This window comes from Anas platyrhynchos, chromosome 38, assembly GCF_047663525.1.
Source record: "Anas platyrhynchos isolate ZD024472 breed Pekin duck chromosome 38, IASCAAS_PekinDuck_T2T, whole genome shotgun sequence".
NCBI classification, from domain to species: domain Eukaryota; kingdom Metazoa; phylum Chordata; class Aves; order Anseriformes; family Anatidae; genus Anas; species Anas platyrhynchos.
The window spans coordinates 396,326-411,782 of NC_092626.1; positions in this window are offsets into that span (position 1 = coordinate 396,326).

Here is a 15,457-nt window from a genome sequence, read left to right on the forward strand (position 1 = left end):
CTACGCTTACCCTGACTCTGACCCTGACCCTAACCCTAACCCTACCCCTAACCCTAAGCCTCACCCTCTAACCCTAACCCTAACACTAACCCAAAACCTAACCCGAACCCTAACCCTACCCCTAACCCTAACCCCTAACCATAAACCTAACCCCCTAACCCTAAACCTAACGCCCTGACCATAACCCTAACCCAAACCCAAACCCTAAACCCAAACCCTAACACTACCCCAACCCTAAAACCTAACCCTAACCCTACCCCCCTAACACTACCCCTAACCCCCTAACGATAACACTAGCCCTAACCCTAACGAACCCTAACCCTAAACCAAAACCCTAACCCTAACCATAACCCCCCGGCAACCGCACCCCGCACACTTGGTTCCCCCCTCATTTTGGTTCCCCCCGGTGCGCCCCGCAAATGCGTCCCCCCGGCAAACGCACCCCGCACACTTGGTTCCCCCCTCATTTTGGTTCCCCCCCCGGTGCGCCCCGCAAATGCGTCCCCCCGGCAAACGCACCCCGCACACTTGTTTCCCCCCTCATTTTGGTTCCCCCCCACCCTTGGGGTCCCCCCAAGCAGCATGGCCCCACCTCCCTTGGTGCCCCCCCCCCCCATTTTGTCCCCCCCCCCGTCCTACCCGTGCCCGCAGCAGCCGCTCGCGCTCCGCCAGCGCCTCCCGCACCCGACGCTGCATCTCGGCCAGGTGGAGGCCGGCGCTGGGGGGGGGAATAAATTGGGGGGGGTCAATTTGGGGGGGGTCTAGGGGCATTTGGGGGGCTGGGGGCGCATTTAGTGGGCGGAGGGGACTGCTTCTCACCTGATGGACTCGGCGTCGAGCCCCCCCGGGAACAGCTGCAGGGCCAGGATGCCTGCGGGGGTGCGGGGGGGGGGCATGTCAGCACCCCGCAGACCGAAACCCCAAAACCGCTGCCGTTGACCCCAAAACCGCCGCCGTTGACCCCAAGGTAGCCGCTGGTGACGCCGGTAGGGCCACCGGGCGCCCCGCAGGCCACTGGGAGCGGAAGACGGGCATGAAGCTGCCGGTGGACGGTGGCCACGCTAAAATGCTAGGTCAGCCGCGGGTTGGGGCTCTGGGGGGGGGCACCCCATAGGGTCACAACCCCTCCAAAACCCCCCCGGCCCCATAGAGACCCCCCCCAGCCCCACAGATCCCACCCCAAACCCTGTAGGTGCTCCCCCAAACCCTACAGGCACCTTCTCCAGATGTTCCCCACAACCTCCCAGCCCCACAAGTACAATGTGTCCGGGCGGCGCCGCGCTTAAATGTGCCCGGGCGGCGCCGCGCTAAAATGTGTCCGGGCGGCGTCGCGCTAAAATGTGCCCTAACCCTAACCCTAACCCTAACCCTAACCCTAACCCTAACCCTGCATTTCCAGGCATGCTCTGGGAACCCAACATGGCCTCCCGGAAGCCTGGTGCCGGAAAACTATATTTACCAGCATTCCTTGGACAACCGGCACAGCCAATCACGGGCCGAGTTTTCGAGAATTACATTTACCAGCACGCACTGTAACCCTAGCCCTTACCGCCTTTACAAAAAAGCCTCAAGCCCTAACCCTAAAAATCCTCGAAACCCCTACAGACATAACCCAAAACATTTACCACACTAAACACCTGAAGACCTATGCCTAAAACTCCTAACCCAATAAATTAAGACGTTCAAATCCCAAGCCCACAAAATTAAGACGTTCAAATCCCAAGCCCAAAAAATAGGACTCTCAAAACCTAAACCCAAAAACTAAAACCTAAAAACCCAAAAACCTAAACCCAAAAACGCTCCAAACACTAATCCAAAAAAATAAGACGCTCAAAGCACTAACACAAAATATTAAGATGCTCAAAACCCTAACGCAAAAAATTAAGATGCTCCAAACCCTAACCCAAAAAATTAGGACACTCAAAACCCTAACCCTGGAGAACCTAGCCTGAAAAAATCAATCAATCAATCAATAAATAAAAATAAAATTTTAAAACCCTAACCCTAAATAATTGACCAAAAAGAAAACCCTAAGACCCTAACCCTAAAAAACCTTTCAACACTACAACCCATAAACTCTAAAACCCTAACACACTAACCCTGAAAAACTTAAAACCTTAACCCCCAAATCCCTAAAATACTAACCCTTAAAAATCCAAACCTAAACAACTGAAAATCCTAAACATAAACCCTGAGAATACTTACCCTGAAACCCAACCCTAGTGCCCTACCCCTGAAACCTTAAAAGCGTGAATCAATCTTTGGAAAATAACATAGGCTCAGGAGAGGATCTCACTACGCTTACCCTGACTCTGACCCTGACCCTAACCCTAACCCTACCCCTAACCCTAAGCCTCACCCTCTAACCCTAACCCTAACACTAACCCAAAACCTAACCCGAACCCTAACCCTACCCCTAACCCTAACCCCTAACCATAAACCTAACCCCCTAACCCTAAACCTAACGCCCTGACCATAACCCTAACCCAAACCCAAACCCTAAACCCAAACCCTAACACTACCCCAACCCTAAAACCTAACCCTAACCCTACCCCCCTAACACTACCCCTAACCCCCTAACGATAACACTAGCCCTAACCCTAACGAACCCTAACCCTAAACCAAAACCCTAACCCTAACCATAACCCCCCGGCAACCGCACCCCGCACACTTGGTTCCCCCCTCATTTTGGTTCCCCCCGGTGCGCCCCTCAAATGCGTCCCCCCGGCAACCGCACCCCGCACACTTGGTTCCCCCCTCATTTTGGTTCCCCCCGGTGCGCCCCGCAAAAGCGTCCCCCCGGCAAACGCACCCCGCACACTTGGTTCCCCCCTCATTTTGGTTCCCCCCCCGGTGCGCTCCGCAAATGCGTCCCCCCGGCAAACGCACCCCGCACACTTGTTTCCCCCCTCATTTTGGTTCCCCCCCACCCTTGGGGTCCCCCCAAGCACCATGGCCCCACCTCCCTTGGTGCCCCCCCCCCCCATTTTGTCCCCCCCCCGTCCTACCCGTGCCCGCAGCAGCCGCTCGCGCTCCGCCAGCGCCTCCCGCACCCGACGCTGCATCTCGGCCAGGTGGAGGCCGGTGCTGGGGGGGGGAATAAATTGGGGGGGGTCAATTTGGGGGGGGTCTAGGGGCATTTGGGGGGCTGGGGGCGCATTTAGTGGGCGGAGGGGACTGCTTCTCACCTGAAGGACTCGGCGTCGAGCCCCCCCGGGAACAGCTGCAGGGCCAGGATGCCTGCGGGGGTGCGGGGGGGGGGCATGTCAGCACCCCGCAGACCGAAACCCCAAAACCGCTGCCGTTGACCCCAAAACCGCCGCCGTTGACCCCAAGGTAGCCGCTGGTGACGCCGGTAGGGCCACCGGGCGCCCCGCGGGCCACTGGGAGCGGAAGACGGGCATGAAGCTGCCGGTGGACGGTGGCCACGCTAAAATGCTAGGTCAGCCGCGGGTTGGGGCTCTGGGGGGGGCACCCCATAGGGTCACAACCCCCCCAAAACCCCCCCGGCCCCATAGAGACCCCCCCCAGCCCCACAGATCCCACCCCAAACCCTGTAGGTGCTCCCCCAAACCCTACAGGCACCTCCTCCAGATGTTCCCCACAACCTCCCAGCCCCACAAGTACAATGTGTCCGGGCGGCGCCGCGCTTAAATGTGCCCGGGCGGCGCCGCACTTAAATGTGTCCGGGCGGCGCCGCGCTAAAATGTGTCCGGGCGGCGTCGCGCTAAAATGTGCCCTAACCCTAACCCTAACCCTAACCCTAACCCTAACCCTAACCCTAACCCTAACCCTAACCCTGCATTTCCAGGCATGCTCTGGGAACCCAACATGGCCTCCCGGAAGCCTGGTGCCGGAAAACTATATTTACCAGCATTCCTTGGACAACCGGCACAGCCAATCACGGGCCGAGTTTTCGAGAATTACATTTACCAGCACGCACTGTAACCCTAGCCCTTACCGCCTTTACAAAAAAGCCTCAAGCCCTAACCCTAAAAATCCTCGAAACCCCTACAGACATAACCCAAAACATTTACCACACTAAACACCTGAAGACCTATGCCTAAAACTCCTAACCCAATAAATTAAGACGTTCAAATCCCAAGCCCACAAAATTAAGACGTTCAAATCCCAAGCCCAAAAAATAGGACTCTCAAAACCTAAACCCAAAAACTAAAACCTAAAAACCCAAAAACCTAAACCCAAAAACGCTCCAAACACTAATCCAAAAAAATAAGACGCTCAAAGCACTAACACAAAATATTAAGATGCTCAAAACCCTAACGCAAAAAATTAAGATGCTCCAAACCCTAACCCAAAAAATTAGGACACTCAAAACCCTAACCCTGGAGAACCTAACCTGAAAAAATCAATCAATCAATCAATCAATAAAAATAAATTTTTAAAACCCTAACCCTAAATAATTGACCAAAAAGAAAACCCTAAGACCCTAACCCTAAAAAACCTTTCAACACTACAACCCATAAACTCTAAAACCCTAACACACTAACCCTGAAAAACTTAAAACCTTAACCCCCAAATCCCTAAAATACTAACCCTTAAAAATCCAAACCTAAACAACTGAAAATCCTAAACATAAACCCTGAGAATACTTACCCTGAAACCCAACCCTAGTGCCCTACCCCTGAAACCTTAAAAGCGTGAATCAATCTTTGGAAAATAACATAGGCTCAGGAGAGGATCTCACTACGCTTACCCTGACTCTGACCCTGACCCTAACCCTAACCCTACCCCTAACCCTAAGCCTCACCCTCTAACCCTAACCCTAACACTAACCCAAAACCTAACCCGAACCCTAACCCTACCCCTAACCCTAACCCCTAACCATAAACCTAACCCCCTAACCCTAAACCTAACGCCCTGACCATAACCCTAACCCAAACCCAAACCCTAAACCCAAACCCTAACACTACCCCAACCCTAAAACCTAACCCTAACCCTACCCCCCTAACACTACCCCTAACCCCCTAACGATAACACTAGCCCTAACCCTAACGAACCCTAACCCTAAACCAAAACCCTAACCCTAACCATAACCCCCCGGCAACCGCACCCCGCACACTTGGTTCCCCCCTCATTATGGTTCCCCCCGGTGCGCCCCGCAAATGCGTCCCCCCGGCAAACGCACCCCGCACACTTGGTTCCCCCCTCATTTTGGTTCCCCCCCCGGTGCGCTCCGCAAATGCGTCCCCCCGGCAAACGCACCCCGCACACTTGTTTCCCCCCTCATTTTGGTTCCCCCCCACCCTTGGGGTCCCCCCAAGCACCATGGCCCCACCTCCCTTGGTGCCCCCCCCCCCCATTTTGTCCCCCCCCCCGTCCTACCCGTGCCCGCAGCAGCCGCTCGCGCTCCGCCAGCGCCTCCCGCACCCGACGCTGCATCTCGGCCAGGTGGAGGCCGGCGCTGGAGGGGGGAATAAATTGGGGGGGGTCAATTTGGGGGGGGTCTAGGGGCATTTGGGGGGCTGGGGGCGCATTTAGTGGGCGGAGGGGACTGCTTCTCACCTGAAGGACTCGGCGTCGAGCCCCCCCGGGAACAGCTGCAGGGCCAGGATGCCTGCGGGGGTGCGGGGGGGGGGCATGTCAGCACCCCGCAGACCGAAACCCCAAAACCGCTGCCGTTGACCCCAAAACCGCCGCCGTTGACCCCAAGGTAGCCGCTGGTGACGCCGGTAGGGCCACCGGGCGCCCCGCGGGCCACTGGGAGCGGAAGACGGGCATGAAGCTGCCGGTGGACGGTGGCCACGCTAAAATGCTAGGTCAGCCGCGGGTTGGGGCTCTGGGGGGGGCACCCCATAGGGTCACAACCCCCCCAAAACCCCCCCGGCCCCATAGAGACCCCCCCCAGCCCCACAGATCCCACCCCAAACCCTGTAGGTGCTCCCCCAAACCCTACAGGCACCTCCTCCAGATGTTCCCCACAACCTCCCAGCCCCACAAGTACAATGTGTCCGGGCGGCGCCGCGCTTAAATGTGCCCGGGCGGCGCCGCACTTAAATGTGTCCGGGCGGCGCCGCGCTAAAATGTGTCCGGGCGGCGTCGCGCTAAAATGTGCCCTAACCCTAACCCTAACCCTAACCCTAACCCTAACCCTAACCCTAACCCTAACCCTGCATTTCCAGGCATGCTCTGGGAACCCAACATGGCCTCCCGGAAGCCTGGTGCCGGAAAACTATATTTACCAGCATTCCTTGGACAACCGGCACAGCCAATCACGGGCCGAGTTTTCGAGAATTACATTTACCAGCACGCACTGTAACCCTAGCCCTTACCGCCTTTACAAAAAAGCCTCAAGCCCTAACCCTAAAAATCCTCGAAACCCCTACAGACATAACCCAAAACATTTACCACACTAAACACCTGAAGACCTATGCCTAAAACTCCTAACCCAATAAATTAAGACGTTCAAATCCCAAGCCCACAAAATTAAGACGTTCAAATCCCAAGCCCAAAAAATAGGACTCTCAAAACCTAAACCCAAAAACTAAAACCTAAAAACCCAAAAACCTAAACCCAAAAACGCTCCAAACACTAATCCAAAAAAATAAGACGCTCAAAGCACTAACACAAAATATTAAGATGCTCAAAACCCTAACGCAAAAAATTAAGATGCTCCAAACCCTAACCCAAAAAATTAGGACACTCAAAACTCTAACCCTGGAGAACCTAACCTGAAAAAATCAATCAATCAATCAATAAATAAAAATAAATTTTTAAAACCCTAACCCTAAATAATTGACCAAAAAGAAAACCCTAAGACCCTAACCCTAAAAAACCTTTCAACACTACAACCCATAAACTCTAAAACCCTAACACACTAACCCTGAAAAACTTAAAACCTTAACCCCCAAATCCCTAAAATACTAACCCTTAAAAATCCAAACCTAAACAACTGAAAATCCTAAACATAAACCCTGAGAATACTTACCCTGAAACCCAACCCTAGTGCCCTACCCCTGAAACCTTAAAAGCGTGAATCAATCTTTGGAAAATAACATAGGCTCAGGAGAGGATCTCACTACGCTTACCCTGACTCTGACCCTGACCCTAACCCTAACCCTACCCCTAACCCTAAGCCTCACCCTCTAACCCTAACCCTAACACTAACCCAAAACCTAACCCGAACCCTAACCCTACCCCTAACCCTAACCCCTAACCATAAACCTAACCCCCTAACCCTAAACCTAACGCCCTGACCATAACCCTAACCCAAACCCAAACCCTAAACCCAAACCCTAACACTACCCCAACCCTAAAACCTAACCCTAACCCTACCCCCCTAACACTACCCCTAACCCCCTAACGATAACACTAGCCCTAACCCTAACGAACCCTAACCCTAAACCAAAACCCTAACCCTAACCATAACCCCCCGGCAACCGCACCCCGCACACTTGGTTCCCCCCTCATTATGGTTCCCCCCGGTGCGCCCCGCAAATGCGTCCCCCCGGCAAACGCACCCCGCACACTTGGTTCCCCCCTCATTTTGGTTCCCCCCCCGGTGCGCCCCGCAAATGCGTCCCCCCGGCAAACGCACCCCGCACACTTGGTTCCCCCCTCATTTTGGTTCCCCCCCACCCTTGGGGTCCCCCCAAGCACCATGGCCCCACCTCCCTTGGTGCCCCCCCCCCCCATTTTGTCCCCCCCCCCGTCCTACCCGTGCCCGCAGCAGCCGCTCGCGCTCCGCCAGCGCCTCCCGCACCCGACGCTGCATCTCGGCCAGGTGGAGGCCGGCGCTGGGGGGGGGAATAAATTGGGGGGGGTCAATTTGGGGGGGGTCTAGGGGCATTTGGGGGGCTGGGGGCGCATTTAGTGGGCGGAGGGGACTGCTTCTCACCTGATGGACTCGGCGTCGAGCCCCCCCGGGAACAGCTGCAGGGCCAGGATGCCTGCGGGGGTGCGGGGGGGGGGCATGTCAGCACCCCGCAGACCGAAACCCCAAAACCGCTGCCGTTGACCCCAAAACCGCCGCCGTTGACCCCAAGGTAGCCGCTGGTGACGCCGGTAGGGCCACCGGGCGCCCCGCAGGCCACTGGGAGCGGAAGACGGGCATGAAGCTGCCGGTGGACGGTGGCCACGCTAAAATGCTAGGTCAGCCGCGGGTTGGGGCTCTGGGGGGGGGCACCCCATAGGGTCACAACCCCCCCAAAACCCCCCCGGCCCCATAGAGACCCCCCCCAGCCCCACAGATCCCACACCAAACCCTGTAGGTGCTCCCCCAAACCCTACAGGCACCTTCTCCAGATGTTCCCCACAACCTCCCAGCCCCACAAGTACAATGTGTCCGGGCGGCGCCGCGCTTAAATGTGCCCGGGCGGCACCGCGCTAAAATGTGTCCGGGCGGCGTCGCGCTAAAATGTGCCCTAACCCTAACCCTAACCCTAACCCTAACCCTAACCCTAACCCTGCATTTCCAGGCATGCTCTGGGAACCCAACATGGCCTCCCGGAAGCCTGGTGCCGGAAAACTATATTTACCAGCATTCCTTGGACAACCAGCACAGCCAATCACGGGCCGAGTTTTCGAGAATTACATTTACCAGCACGCACTGTAACCCTAGCCCTTACCGCCTTTACAAAAAAGCCTCAAGCCCTAACCCTAAAAATCCTCGAAACCCCTACAGACATAACCCAAAACATTTACCACACTAAACACCTGAAGACCTATGCCTAAAACTCCTAACCCAATAAATTAAGACGTTCAAATCCCAAGCCCACAAAATTAAGACGTTCAAATCCCAAGCCCAAAAAATAGGACTCTCAAAACCTAAACCCAAAAACTAAAACCTAAAAACCCAAAAACCTAAACCCAAAAACGCTCCAAACACTAATCCAAAAAAATAAGACGCTCAAAGCACTAACACAAAATATTAAGATGCTCAAAACCCTAACGCAAAAAATTAAGATGCTCCAAACCCTAACCCAAAAAATTAGGACACTCAAAACCCTAACCCTGGAGAACCTAACCTGAAAAAATCAATCAATCAATCAATCAATAAAAATAAATTTTTAAAACCCTAACCCTAAATAATTGACCAAAAAGAAAACCCTAAGACCCTAACCCTAAAAAACCTTTCAACACTACAACCCATAAACTCTAAAACCCTAACACACTAACCCTGAAAAACTTAAAACCTTAACCCCCAAATCCCTAAAATACTAACCCTTAAAAATCCAAACCTAAACAACTGAAAATCCTAAACATAAACCCTGAGAATACTTACCCTGAAACCCAACCCTAGTGCCCTACCCCTGAAACCTTAAAAGCGTGAATCAATCTTTGGAAAATAACATAGGCTCAGGAGAGGATCTCACTACGCTTACCCTGACTCTGACCCTGACCCTAACCCTAACCCTACCCCTAACCCTAAGCCTCACCCTCTAACCCTAACCCTAACACTAACCCAAAACCTAACCCGAACCCTAACCCTACCCCTAACCCTAACCCCTAACCATAAACCTAACCCCCTAACCCTAAACCTAACGCCCTGACCATAACCCTAACCCAAACCCAAACCCTAAACCCAAACCCTAACACTACCCCAACCCTAAAACCTAACCCTAACCCTACCCCCCTAACACTACCCCTAACCCCCTAACGATAACACTAGCCCTAACCCTAACGAACCCTAACCCTAAACCAAAACCCTAACCCTAACCATAACCCCCCGGCAACCGCACCCCGCACACTTGGTTCCCCCCTCATTTTGGTTCCCCCGGTGCGCCCCTCAAATGCGTCCCCCCGGCAACCGCACCCCGCACACTTGGTTCCCCCCTCATTTTGGTTCCCCCCCCGGTGCGCCCCGCAAAAGCGTCCCCCCGGCAAACGCACCCCGCACACTTGGTTCCCCCCTCATTTTGGTTCCCCCCCCGGTGCGCTCCGCAAATGCGTCCCCCCGGCAAACGCACCCCGCACACTTGTTTCCCCCCTCATTTTGGTTCCCCCCCACCCTTGGGGTCCCCCCAAGCACCATGGCCCCACCTCCCTTGGTGCCCCCCCCCCCCATTTTGTCCCCCCCCCCGTCCTACCCGTGCCCGCAGCAGCCGCTCGCGCTCCGCCAGCGCCTCCCGCACCCGACGCTGCATCTCGGCCAGGTGGAGGCCGGTGCTGGGGGGGGGAATAAATTGGGGGGGGTCAATTTGGGGGGGGTCTAGGGGCATTTGGGGGGCTGGGGGCGCATTTAGTGGGCGGAGGGGACTGCTTCTCACCTGAAGGACTCGGCGTCGAGCCCCCCCGGGAACAGCTGCAGGGCCAGGATGCCTGCGGGGGTGCGGGGGGGGGGCATGTCAGCACCCCGCAGACCGAAACCCCAAAACCGCTGCCGTTGACCCCAAAACCGCCGCCGTTGACCCCAAGGTAGCCGCTGGTGACGCCGGTAGGGCCACCGGGCGCCCCGCGGGCCACTGGGAGCGGAAGACGGGCATGAAGCTGCCGGTGGACGGTGGCCACGCTAAAATGCTAGGTCAGCCGCGGGTTGGGGCTCTGGGGGGGGCACCCCATAGGGTCACAACCCCCCCAAAACCCCCCCGGCCCCATAGAGACCCCCCCCAGCCCCACAGATCCCACCCCAAACCCTGTAGGTGCTCCCCCAAACCCTACAGGCACCTCCTCCAGATGTTCCCCACAACCTCCCAGCCCCACAAGTACAATGTGTCCGGGCGGCGCCGCGCTTAAATGTGCCCGGGCGGCGCCGCACTTAAATGTGTCCGGGCGGCGCCGCGCTAAAATGTGTCCGGGCGGCGTCGCGCTAAAATGTGCCCTAACCCTAACCCTAACCCTAACCCTAACCCTAACCCTAACCCTAACCCTAACCCTGCATTTCCAGGCATGCTCTGGGAACCCAACATGGCCTCCCGGAAGCCTGGTGCCGGAAAACTATATTTACCAGCATTCCTTGGACAACCGGCACAGCCAATCACGGGCCGAGTTTTCGAGAATTACATTTACCAGCACGCACTGTAACCCTAGCCCTTACCGCCTTTACAAAAAAGCCTCAAGCCCTAACCCTAAAAATCCTCGAAACCCCTACAGACATAACCCAAAACATTTACCACACTAAACACCTGAAGACCTATGCCTAAAACTCCTAACCCAATAAATTAAGACGTTCAAATCCCAAGCCCACAAAATTAAGACGTTCAAATCCCAAGCCCAAAAAATAGGACTCTCAAAACCTAAACCCAAAAACTAAAACCTAAAAACCCAAAAACCTAAACCCAAAAACGCTCCAAACACTAATCCAAAAAAATAAGACGCTCAAAGCACTAACACAAAATATTAAGATGCTCAAAACCCTAACGCAAAAAATTAAGATGCTCCAAACCCTAACCCAAAAAATTAGGACACTCAAAACCCTAACCCTGGAGAACCTAACCTGAAAAAATCAATCAATCAATCAATAAATAAAAATAAATTTTTAAAACCCTAACCCTAAATAATTGACCAAAAAGAAAACCCTAAGACCCTAACCCTAAAAAACCTTTCAACACTACAACCCATAAACTCTAAAACCCTAACACACTAACCCTGAAAAACTTAAAACCTTAACCCCCAAATCCCTAAAATACTAACCCTTAAAAATCCAAACCTAAACAACTGAAAATCCTAAACATAAACCCTGAGAATACTTACCCTGAAACCCAACCCTAGTGCCCTACCCCTGAAACCTTAAAAGCGTGAATCAATCTTTGGAAAATAACATAGGCTCAGGAGAGGATCTCACTACGCTTACCCTGACTCTGACCCTGACCCTAACCCTAACCCTACCCCTAACCCTAAGCCTCACCCTCTAACCCTAACCCTAACACTAACCCAAAACCTAACCCGAACCCTAACCCTACCCCTAACCCTAACCCCTAACCATAAACCTAACCCCCTAACCCTAAACCTAACGCCCTGACCATAACCCTAACCCAAACCCAAACCCTAAACCCAAACCCTAACACTACCCCAACCCTAAAACCTAACCCTAACCCTACCCCCCTAACACTACCCCTAACCCCCTAACGATAACACTAGCCCTAACCCTAACGAACCCTAACCCTAAACCAAAACCCTAACCCTAACCATAACCCCCCGGCAACCGCACCCCGCACACTTGGTTCCCCCCTCATTTTGGTTCCCCCCGGTGCGCCCCTCAAATGCGTCCCCCCGGCAACCGCACCCCGCACACTTGGTTCCCCCCTCATTTTGGTTCCCGCCCCGGTGCGCCCCGCAAAAGCGTCCCCCCGGCAAACGCACCCCGCACACTTGGTTCCCCCCTCATTTTGGTTCCCCCCCCCGGTGCGCTCCGCAAATGCGTCCCCCCGGCAAACGCACCCCGCACACTTGTTTCCCCCCTCATTTTGGTTCCCCCCCACCCTTGGGGTCCCCCCAAGCACCATGGCCCCACCTCCCTTGGTGCCCCCCCCCCCCATTTTGTCCCCCCCCCCGTCCTACCCGTGCCCGCAGCAGCCGCTCGCGCTCCGCCAGCGCCTCCCGCACCCGACGCTGCATCTCGGCCAGGTGGAGGCCGGTGCTGGGGGGGGGAATAAATTGGGGGGGGTCAATTTGGGGGGGGTCTAGGGGCATTTGGGGGGCTGGGGGCGCATTTAGTGGGCGGAGGGGACTGCTTCTCACCTGAAGGACTCGGCGTCGAGCCCCCCCGGGAACAGCTGCAGGGCCAGGATGCCTGCGGGGGTGCGGGGGGGGGGCATGTCAGCACCCCGCAGACCGAAACCCCAAAACCGCTGCCGTTGACCCCAAAACCGCCGCCGTTGACCCCAAGGTAGCCGCTGGTGACGCCGGTAGGGCCACCGGGCGCCCCGCGGGCCACTGGGAGCGGAAGACGGGCATGAAGCTGCCGGTGGACGGTGGCCACGCTAAAATGCTAGGTCAGCCGCGGGTTGGGGCTCTGGGGGGGGCACCCCATAGGGTCACAACCCCCCCAAAACCCCCCCGGCCCCATAGAGACCCCCCCCAGCCCCACAGATCCCACCCCAAACCCTGTAGGTGCTCCCCCAAACCCTACAGGCACCTTCTCCAGATGTTCCCCACAACCTCCCAGCCCCACAAGTACAATGTGTCCGGGCGGCGCCGCGCTTAAATGTGCCCGGGCGGCGCCGCACTTAAATGTGTCCGGGCGGCGCCGCGCTAAAATGTGTCCGGGCGGCGTCGCGCTAAAATGTGCCCTAACCCTAACCCTAACCCTAACCCTAACCCTAACCCTAACCCTAACCCTAACCCTAACCCTGCATTTCCAGGCATGCTCTGGGAACCCAACATGGCCTCCCGGAAGCCTGGTGCCGGAAAACTATATTTACCAGCATTCCTTGGACAACCGGCACAGCCAATCACGGGCCGAGTTTTCGAGAATTACATTTACCAGCACGCACTGTAACCCTAGCCCTTACCGCCTTTACAAAAAAGCCTCAAGCCCTAACCCTAAAAATCCTCGAAACCCCTACAGACATAACCCAAAACATTTACCACACTAAACACCTGAAGACCTATGCCTAAAACTCCTAACCCAATAAATTAAGACGTTCAAATCCCAAGCCCACAAAATTAAGACGTTCAAATCCCAAGCCCAAAAAATAGGACTCTCAAAACCTAAACCCAAAAACTAAAACCTAAAAACCCAAAAACCTAAACCCAAAAACGCTCCAAACACTAATCCAAAAAAATAAGACGCTCAAAGCACTAACACAAAATATTAAGATGCTCAAAACCCTAACGCAAAAAATTAAGATGCTCCAAACCCTAACCCAAAAAATTAGGACACTCAAAACCCTAACCCTGGAGAACCTAACCTGAAAAAATCAATCAATCAATCAATAAATAAAAATAAATTTTTAAAACCCTAACCCTAAATAATTGACCAAAAAGAAAACCCTAAGACCCTAACCCTAAAAAACCTTTCAACACTACAACCCATAAACTCTAAAACCCTAACACACTAACCCTGAAAAACTTAAAACCTTAACCCCCAAATCCCTAAAATACTAACCCTTAAAAATCCAAACCTAAACAACTGAAAATCCTAAACATAAACCCTGAGAATACTTACCCTGAAACCCAACCCTAGTGCCCTACCCCTGAAACCTTAAAAGCGTGAATCAATCTTTGGAAAATAACATAGGCTCAGGAGAGGATCTCACTACGCTTACCCTGACTCTGACCCTGACCCTAACCCTAACCCTACCCCTAACCCTAAGCCTCACCCTCTAACCCTAACCCTAACACTAACCCAAAACCTAACCCGAACCCTAACCCTACCCCTAACCCTAACCCCTAACCATAAACCTAACCCCCTAACCCTAAACCTAACGCCCTGACCATAACCCTAACCCAAACCCAAACCCTAAACCCAAACCCTAACACTACCCCAACCCTAAAACCTAACCCTAACCCTACCCCCCTAACACTACCCCTAACCCCCTAACGATAACACTAGCCCTAACCCTAACGAACCCTAACCCTAAACCAAAACCCTAACCCTAACCATAACCCCCCGGCAACCGCACCCCGCACACTTGGTTCCCCCCTCATTTTGGTTCCCCTCGGTGCGCCCCTCAAATGCGTCCCCCCGGCAACCGCACCCCGCACACTTGGTTCCCCCCTCATTTTGGTTCCCCCCCCGGTGCGCCCCGCAAAAGCGTCCCCCCGGCAAACGCACCCCGCACACTTGGTTCCCCCCTCATTTTGGTTCCCCCCCCGGTGCGCTCCGCAAATGCGTCCCCCCGGCAAACGCACCCCGCACACTTGTTTCCCCCCTCATTTTGGTTCCCCCCCACCCTTGGGGTCCCCCCAAGCACCATGGCCCCACCTCCCTTGGTGCCCCCCCCCCCCATTTTGTCCCCCCCCCCGTCCTACCCGTGCCCGCAGCAGCCGCTCGCGCTCCGCCAGCGCCTCCCGCACCCGACGCTGCATCTCGGCCAGGTGGAGGCCGGTGCTGGGGGGGGGAATAAATTGGGGGGGGTCAATTTGGGGGGGGTCTAGGGGCATTTGGGGGGCTGGGGGCGCATTTAGTGGGCGGAGGGGACTGCTTCTCACCTGAAGGACTCGGCGTCGAGCCCCCCCGGGAACAGCTGCAGGGCCAGGATGCCTGCGGGGGTGCGGGGGGGGGGCATGTCAGCACCCCGCAGACCGAAACCCCAAAACCGCTGCCGTTGACCCCAAAACCGCCGCCGTTGACCCCAAGGTAGCCGCTGGTGACGCCGGTAGGGCCACCGGGCGCCCCGCGGGCCACTGGGAGCGGAAGACGGGCATGAAGCTGCCGGTGGACGGTGGCCACGCTAAAATGCTAGGTCAGCCGCGGGTTGGGGCTCTGGGGGGGGCACCCCATAGGGTCACAACCCCCCCAAAACCCCCCCGGCCCCATAGAGACCCCCCCCAGCCCCACAGATCCCACCCCAAACCCTGTAGGTGCTCCCCCAAACCCTACAGGCACCTTCTC